Source organism: Oryzias latipes, chromosome 17, assembly GCF_002234675.1.
Source record: "Oryzias latipes chromosome 17, ASM223467v1".
NCBI classification, from domain to species: domain Eukaryota; kingdom Metazoa; phylum Chordata; class Actinopteri; order Beloniformes; family Adrianichthyidae; genus Oryzias; species Oryzias latipes.
In genome coordinates this window covers 11,431,650-11,440,858 of record NC_019875.2, presented here as the reverse complement: position 1 = coordinate 11,440,858, position 9,209 = coordinate 11,431,650, and the positions used below count along the sequence as shown (strand labels likewise).

Genomic DNA, 9,209 nt, shown 5'->3' with positions numbered 1-9,209 from the left:
AAAGGCCCGACACCACAGTGAGGATTAGAAAACTGGAGCTGGAGTCAAAATTAATGTTTGAACTGAAATTCAAACATTTAACCAGTCATCTCCTGGTTCAATCCACACACTATCACAAAGTATACAGCAGCAATTACGGCAAACAATGAAGTTTCTGCAAAACCAAGCTCTGTGTATATTACAACTACAGAATTCATAAAGTGTTATTGATTTAATAAATAGATGGACCCACTTAATGGACCCTGTCGTTTACTTTGAACATTTGATGTACAATTTATTGTTCCTTTGGCAAGCATTTTCTTCCAGAATTGAAACTTAATTGCACATAATACCATTTTACAGATATTCACTGTCAGGTATGTATTAAGAGAACGGTTGTCAATTATGTATATATATATATATATATATATATATATAATATATATATATATATATATATATATATATATATATATATATATATATATATATATATATATATATATATATATATATAAAAGCCAGATGATAAGACATTATGATTAAGTATTGAATCTGTCGCATACAGACAAGGTTATAGGTCATTTCTTCTCAGAATTACGGAAAAGATTATGTTCCCTGACCGGGAATCGAACCCGGGCCGCGGCGGTGAGAGCGCCGAATCCTAACCACTAGACCACCAGGGACAAGTTGACTGACTTTCGTCGCTCTGAAACTTCATTCACTACTGCCCCCTAACGGTATGGGAATGTACTCAAAATTCTGTACAAATGCGACGGTTAAGCACATCAGCTCTTTTTTTCTTTTTTCAGACCAAATTACTGTTAAATTTCCTTTAAATGTTTAAAATTGCTGTGTCGATTAGTCTCCTTTAAATTTAGTGTATAATAAGGTGCCGTTTTTGCACGTATTAAACGTTTTCTGGCTTATTGCTGCATTTGAATTTCCTTTGTTCATCTATGTAATAAAAACGTATTTCACTCATCTTTTTTTGTTCTTCAGCAGTTTCATGCTCCGGCCCTGGTGTGTCCAGCACTCTGTGTGTTTTGTATCTGTTTACGCATGCGAGTTTGGATGGCGTGAAGGTGTGTATGAGTCTGTGCCTTCTGAGCTGAGAGCTGCAGCCTCAGTGTGGACCAGCCCTTCAACACCTGATAACCAAGACGCCATCTGCTGTGGACCAATGACTGAGGATCCATTCCTGTTTAAAAGAGCCACCATTCCTTGCAGAAATGGCAGCTTTTGATACACCCTTTGGGGTGATCAGCTTTCCCTCAGTGAAACCACCAACATTAAGCTGAAGTCCTCTTTCATTTGGAATTCTGTGGAGGAGCTTGTTAATACGAGTGCATTGTGTCAGAGACTTTAGTTGTTGCTTGTTTTGTCCAAAGCACTTGTTAAACTGTTATTACCTGATGGGTCTCGTTTCGTGAAGATTGATTGTTGCAAACAACTTGTTCTACTTTGTTTTCTGACATCTCTCCTTTTGTTTGCCTTTTCAGCCAACAGCTAATTAAAAGCTGCACTTTAGCACAGCACGCCTGTCTGGGCCTTCCTTTATTTTCTGTTACACCTTTTTTTGGGTTGGGATTGTTAAATAAGTGGGGGCTTGTCCAGGATATTGATTGCAATCAACTGTTAGTGCTACCGCACTACTGTCCCTGAGGTGCCTCCCACTTGGGTATATCGGATGGCTACTGGCTTTGAGTTGGAGGACTTCATCGCTAGTCCAGCCATTTAGCAACAGTGTATGTGCCGCACAAGTATTCTGATGCAGATTGCAACCCACTTCCGGTTTAAATATTCTAGAGACTCCTTTTAGCCTTCCCAGGTACAATCCAAGCTCTTCCTTGAGTGGGACCCGGGACAAAACACGGCTGAAAAGTCCATCTCACCCGCCTTCAGTTTGAAGTTCAGGAAAAGGCCCGACACCACAGTGAGGATTAGAAAACTGGAGCTGGAGTCAAAATTAATGTTTGAACTGAAATTCAAACATTTAACCAGTCATCTCCTGGTTCAATCCACACACTATCACAAAGTATACAGCAGCAATTACGGCAAACAATGAAGTTTCTGCAAAACCAAGCTCTGTGTATATTACAACTACAGAATTCATAAAGTGTTATTGATTTAATAAATAGATGGACCCACTTAATGGACCCTGTCGTTTACTTTGAACATTTGATGTACAATTTATTGTTCCTTTGGCAAGCATTTTCTTCCAGAATTGAAACTTAATTGCACATAATACCATTTTACAGATATTCACTGTCAGGTATGTATTAAGAGAACGGTTGTCAATTATGTATATATATATATATATATATATATATATATATATAATATATATATATATATATATATATATAAAAGCCAGATGATAAGACATTATGATTAAGTATTGAATCTGTCGCATACAGACAAGGTTATAGGTCATTTCTTCTCAGAATTACGGAAAAGATTATGTTCCCTGACCGGGAATCGAACCCGGGCCGCGGCGGTGAGAGCGCCGAATCCTAACCACTAGACCACCAGGGACAAGTTGACTGACTTTCGTCGCTCTGAAACTTCATTCACTACTGCCCCCTAACGGTATGGGAATGTACTCAAAATTCTGTACAAATGCGACGGTTAAGCACATCAGCTCTTTTTTTCTTTTTTCAGACCAAATTACTGTTAAATTTCCTTTAAATGTTTAAAATTGCTGTGTCGATTAGTCTCCTTTAAATTTAGTGTATAATAAGGTGCCGTTTTTGCACGTATTAAACGTTTTCTGGCTTATTGCTGCATTTGAATTTCCTTTGTTCATCTATGTAATAAAAACGTATTTCACTCATCTTTTTTTGTTCTTCAGCAGTTTCATGCTCCGGCCCTGGTGTGTCCAGCACTTTGTGTGTTTTGTATCTGTTTACGCATGCGAGTTTGGATGGCGTGAAGGTGTGTATGAGTCTGTGCCTTCTGAGCTGAGAGCTGCAGCCTCAGTGTGGACCAGCCCTTCAACACCTGATAACCAAGACGCCATCTGCTGTGGACCAATGACTGAGGATCCATTCCTGTTTAAAAGAGCCACCATTCCTTGCAGAAATGGCAGCTTTTGATACACCCTTTGGGGTGATCAGCTTTCCCTCAGTGAAACCACCAACATTAAGCTGAAGTCCTCTTTCATTTGGAATTCTGTGGAGGAGCTTGTTAATACGAGTGCATTGTGTCAGAGACTTTAGTTGTTGCTTGTTTTGTCCAAAGCACTTGTTAAACTGTTATTACCTGATGGGTCTCGTTTCGTGAAGATTGATTGTTGCAAACAACTTGTTCTACTTTGTTTTCTGACATCTCTCCTTTTGTTTGCCTTTTCAGCCAACAGCTAATTAAAAGCTGCACTTTAGCACAGCACGCCTGTCTGGGCCTTCCTTTATTTTCTGTTACACCTTTTTTTGGGTTGGGATTGTTAAATAAGTGGGGGCTTGTCCAGGATATTGATTGCAATCAACTGTTAGTGCTACCGCACTACTGTCCCTGAGGTGCCTCCCACTTGGGTATATCGGATGGCTACTGGCTTTGAGTTGGAGGACTTCATCGCTAGTCCAGCCATTTAGCAACAGTGTATGTGCCGCACAAGTATTCTGATGCAGATTGCAACCCACTTCCGGTTTAAATATTCTAGAGACTCCTTTTAGCCTTCCCAGGTACAATCCAAGCTCTTCCTTGAGTGGGACCCGGGACAAAACACGGCTGAAAAGTCCATCTCACCCGCCTTCAGTTTGAAGTTCAGGAAAAGGCCCGACACCACAGTGAGGATTAGAAAACTGGAGCTGGAGTCAAAATTAATGTTTGAACTGAAATTCAAACATTTAACCAGTCATCTCCTGGTTCAATCCACACACTATCACAAAGTATACAGCAGCAATTACGGCAAACAATGAAGTTTCTGCAAAACCAAGCTCTGTGTATATTACAACTACAGAATTCATAAAGTGTTATTGATTTAATAAATAGATGGACCCACTTAATGGACCCTGTCGTTTACTTTGAACATTTGATGTACAATTTATTGTTCCTTTGGCAAGCATTTTCTTCCAGAATTGAAACTTAATTGCACATAATACCATTTTACAGATATTCACTGTCAGGTATGTATTAAGAGAACGGTTGTCAATTATGTATATATATATATATATATATATATATATATATATATAATATATATATATATATATATATATATATATATATATATATTATATATATATATATATATATATATATATATATAAAAGCCAGATGATAAGACATTATGATTAAGTATTGAATCTGTCGCATACAGACAAGGTTATAGGTCATTTCTTCTCAGAATTACGGAAAAGATTATGTTCCCTGACCGGGAATCGAACCCGGGCCGCGGCGGTGAGAGCGCCGAATCCTAACCACTAGACCACCAGGGACAAGTTGACTGACTTTCGTCGCTCTGAAACTTCATTCACTACTGCCCCCTAACGGTATGGGAATGTACTCAAAATTCTGTACAAATGCGACGGTTAAGCACATCAGCTCTATTTTTCTTTTTTCAGACCAAATTACTGTTAAATTTCCTTTAAATGTTTAAAATTGCTGTGTCGATTAGTCTCCTTTAAATTTAGTGTATAATAAGGTGCCGTTTTTGCACGTATTAAACGTTTTCTGGCTTATTGCTGCATTTGAATTTCCTTTGTTCATCTATGTAATAAAAACGTATTTCACTCATCTTTTTTTGTTCTTCAGCAGTTTCATGCTCCGGCCCTGGTGTGTCCAGCACTCTGTGTGTTTTGTATCTGTTTACGCATGCGAGTTTGGATGGCGTGAAGGTGTGTATGAGTCTGTGCCTTCTGAGCTGAGAGCTGCAGCCTCAGTGTGGACCAGCCCTTCAACACCTGATAACCAAGACGCCATCTGCTGTGGACCAATGACTGAGGATCCATTCCTGTTTAAAAGAGCCACCATTCCTTGCAGAAATGGCAGCTTTTGATACACCCTTTGGGGTGATCAGCTTTCCCTCAGTGAAACCACCAACATTAAGCTGAAGTCCTCTTTCATTTGGAATTCTGTGGAGGAGCTTGTTAATACGAGTGCATTGTGTCAGAGACTTTAGTTGTTGCTTGTTTTGTCCAAAGCACTTGTTAAACTGTTATTACCTGATGGGTCTCGTTTCGTGAAGATTGATTGTTGCAAACAACTTGTTCTACTTTGTTTTCTGACATCTCTCCTTTTGTTTGCCTTTTCAGCCAACAGCTAATTAAAAGCTGCACTTTAGCACAGCACGCCTGTCTGGGCCTTCCTTTATTTTCTGTTACACCTTTTTTTGGGTTGGGATTGTTAAATAAGTGGGGGCTTGTCCAGGATATTGATTGCAATCAACTGTTAGTGCTACCGCACTACTGTCCCTGAGGTGCCTCCCACTTGGGTATATCGGATGGCTACTGGCTTTGAGTTGGAGGACTTCATCGCTAGTCCAGCCATTTAGCAACAGTGTATGTGCCGCACAAGTATTCTGATGCAGATTGCAACCCACTTCCGGTTTAAATATTCTAGAGACTCCTTTTAGCCTTCCCAGGTACAATCCAAGCTCTTCCTTGAGTGGGACCCGGGACAAAACACGGCTGAAAAGTCCATCTCACCCGCCTTCAGTTTGAAGTTCAGGAAAAGGCCCGACACCACAGTGAGGATTAGAAAACTGGAGCTGGAGTCAAAATTAATGTTTGAACTGAAATTCAAACATTTAACCAGTCATCTCCTGGTTCAATCCACACACTATCACAAAGTATACAGCAGCAATTACGGCAAACAATGAAGTTTCTGCAAAACCAAGCTCTGTGTATATTACAACTACAGAATTCATAAAGTGTTATTGATTTAATAAATAGATGGACCCACTTAATGGACCCTGTCGTTTACTTTGAACATTTGATGTACAATTTATTGTTCCTTTGGCAAGCATTTTCTTCCAGAATTGAAACTTAATTGCACATAATACCATTTTACAGATATTCACTGTCAGGTATGTATTAAGAGAACGGTTGTCAATTATGTATATATATATATATATATATATATATATATATATATATATATATATATATATATATATATATATATATATATATATATAAAAGCCAGATGATAAGACATTATGATTAAGTATTGAATCTGTCGCATACAGACAAGGTTATAGGTCATTTCTTCTCAGAATTACGGAAAAGATTATGTTCCCTGACCGGGAATCGAACCCGGGCCGCGGCGGTGAGAGCGCCGAATCCTAACCACTAGACCACCAGGGACAAGTTGACTGACTTTCGTCGCTCTGAAACTTCATTCACTACTGCCCCCTAACGGTATGGGAATGTACTCAAAATTCTGTACAAATGCGACGGTTAAGCACATCAGCTCTTTTTTTCTTTTTTCAGACCAAATTACTGTTAAATTTCCTTTAAATGTTTAAAATTGCTGTGTCGATTAGTCTCCTTTAAATTTAGTGTATAATAAGGTGCCGTTTTTGCACGTATTAAACGTTTTCTGGCTTATTGCTGCATTTGAATTTCCTTTGTTCATCTATGTAATAAAAACGTATTTCACTCATCTTTTTTTGTTCTTCAGCAGTTTCATGCTCCGGCCCTGGTGTGTCCAGCACTCTGTGTGTTTTGTATCTGTTTACGCATGCGAGTTTGGATGGCGTGAAGGTGTGTATGAGTCTGTGCCTTCTGAGCTGAGAGCTGCAGCCTCAGTGTGGACCAGCCCTTCAACACCTGATAACCAAGACGCCATCTGCTGTGGACCAATGACTGAGGATCCATTCCTGTTTAAAAGAGCCACCATTCCTTGCAGAAATGGCAGCTTTTGATACACCCTTTGGGGTGATCAGCTTTCCCTCAGTGAAACCACCAACATTAAGCTGAAGTCCTCTTTCATTTGGAATTCTGTGGAGGAGCTTGTTAATACGAGTGCATTGTGTCAGAGACTTTAGTTGTTGCTTGTTTTGTCCAAAGCACTTGTTAAACTGTTATTACCTGATGGGTCTCGTTTCGTGAAGATTGATTGTTGCAAACAACTTGTTCTACTTTGTTTTCTGACATCTCTCCTTTTGTTTGCCTTTTCAGCCAACAGCTAATTAAAAGCTGCACTTTAGCACAGCACGCCTGTCTGGGCCTTCCTTTATTTTCTGTTACACCTTTTTTTGGGTTGGGATTGTTAAATAAGTGGGGGCTTGTCCAGGATATTGATTGCAATCAACTGTTAGTGCTACCGCACTACTGTCCCTGAGGTGCCTCCCACTTGGGTATATCGGATGGCTACTGGCTTTGAGTTGGAGGACTTCATCGCTAGTCCAGCCATTTAGCAACAGTGTATGTGCCGCACAAGTATTCTGATGCAGATTGCAACCCACTTCCGGTTTAAATATTCTAGAGACTCCTTTTAGCCTTCCCAGGTACAATCCAAGCTCTTCCTTGAGTGGGACCCGGGACAAAACACGGCTGAAAAGTCCATCTCACCCGCCTTCAGTTTGAAGTTCAGGAAAAGGCCCGACACCACAGTGAGGATTAGAAAACTGGAGCTGGAGTCAAAATTAATGTTTGAACTGAAATTCAAACATTTAACCAGTCATCTCCTGGTTCAATCCACACACTATCACAAAGTATACAGCAGCAATTACGGCAAACAATGAAGTTTCTGCAAAACCAAGCTCTGTGTATATTACAACTACAGAATTCATAAAGTGTTATTGATTTAATAAATAGATGGACCCACTTAATGGACCCTGTCGTTTACTTTGAACATTTGATGTACAATTTATTGTTCCTTTGGCAAGCATTTTCTTCCAGAATTGAAACTTAATTGCACATAATACCATTTTACAGATATTCACTGTCAGGTATGTATTAAGAGAACGGTTGTCAATTATGTATATATATATATATATATATATATATATATATATATATATATATATATATATATATATATATATATATATATATATATATATATATATATATAAAAGCCAGATGATAAGACATTATGATTAAGTATTGAATCTGTCGCATACAGACAAGGTTATAGGTCATTTCTTCTCAGAATTACGGAAAAGATTATGTTCCCTGACCGGGAATCGAACCCGGGCCGCGGCGGTGAGAGCGCCGAATCCTAACCACTAGACCACCAGGGACAAGTTGACTGACTTTCGTCGCTCTGAAACTTCATTCACTACTGCCCCCTAACGGTATGGGAATGTACTCAAAATTCTGTACAAATGCGACGGTTAAGCACATCAGCTCTTTTTTTCTTTTTTCAGACCAAATTACTGTTAAATTTCCTTTAAATGTTTAAAATTGCTGTGTCGATTAGTCTCCTTTAAATTTAGTGTATAATAAGGTGCCGTTTTTGCACGTATTAAACGTTTTCTGGCTTATTGCTGCATTTGAATTTCCTTTGTTCATCTATGTAATAAAAACGTATTTCACTCATCTTTTTTTGTTCTTCAGCAGTTTCATGCTCCGGCCCTGGTGTGTCCAGCACTCTGTGTGTTTTGTATCTGTTTACGCATGCGAGTTTGGATGGCGTGAAGGTGTGTATGAGTCTGTGCCTTCTGAGCTGAGAGCTGCAGCCTCAGTGTGGACCAGCCCTTCAACACCTGATAACCAAGACGCCATCTGCTGTGGACCAATGACTGAGGATCCATTCCTGTTTAAAAGAGCCACCATTCCTTGCAGAAATGGCAGCTTTTGATACACCCTTTGGGGTGATCAGCTTTCCCTCAGTGAAACCACCAACATTAAGCTGAAGTCCTCTTTCATTTGGAATTCTGTGGAGGAGCTTGTTAATACGAGTGCATTGTGTCAGAGACTTTAGTTGTTGCTTGAATTCATAAAGTGTTATTGATTTCATAAATAGATGGACCGACAAAGTGGAACACCATTGATATTTCAGATCCACCTGTCTCGTTTCTTCTCCATCTTCCCACTGGGAGCTGCATAAAAAAAATGCCTCCAGGTCATTGACACGGGCAGGAAACGTTTCATGGAAACTTTGTTAGCAAATATCAATCATTGATCCCTGACAGTCTTTTGCACACATTTTACAAACATAACCCACCTTCTAATCATAGAAAATGTCTGCACAGATTGTGTTGAACAGCAGGTTCAGGACAGCATGACTATGCCGAGGGCGTTTGACGTCCGATTGGCCAATGCTGAATTTCTTCTTCA

General features: G+C 39.4%; 5 non-coding genes across 5 annotated transcripts; all 5 read right to left on the bottom strand.

The window, feature by feature from the left end:
- Positions 1 to 593: 593 nt before the first annotated feature.
- On the bottom strand, positions 594 to 665 carry trnae-cuc. Its single transcript has one exon. It is a non-coding gene; the product is annotated as a tRNA-Glu (tRNA).
- A 1,780-nt stretch (positions 666 to 2,445) lies between these two features.
- On the bottom strand, positions 2,446 to 2,517 carry trnae-cuc. The gene has a single exon. It is a non-coding gene; the product is annotated as a tRNA-Glu (tRNA).
- Positions 2,518 to 4,346: 1,829 nt separating this feature from the next.
- On the bottom strand, positions 4,347 to 4,418 carry trnae-cuc. The gene has a single exon. It is a non-coding gene; the product is annotated as a tRNA-Glu (tRNA).
- Positions 4,419 to 6,215: 1,797 nt separating this feature from the next.
- trnae-cuc lies at positions 6,216 to 6,287 on the bottom strand. Its single transcript has one exon. It is a non-coding gene; the product is annotated as a tRNA-Glu (tRNA).
- Positions 6,288 to 8,098: 1,811 nt separating this feature from the next.
- Positions 8,099 to 8,170, bottom strand: trnae-cuc. Its single transcript has one exon. It is a non-coding gene; the product is annotated as a tRNA-Glu (tRNA).
- Between the last annotated feature and the right edge of the window lie 1,039 nt (positions 8,171 to 9,209).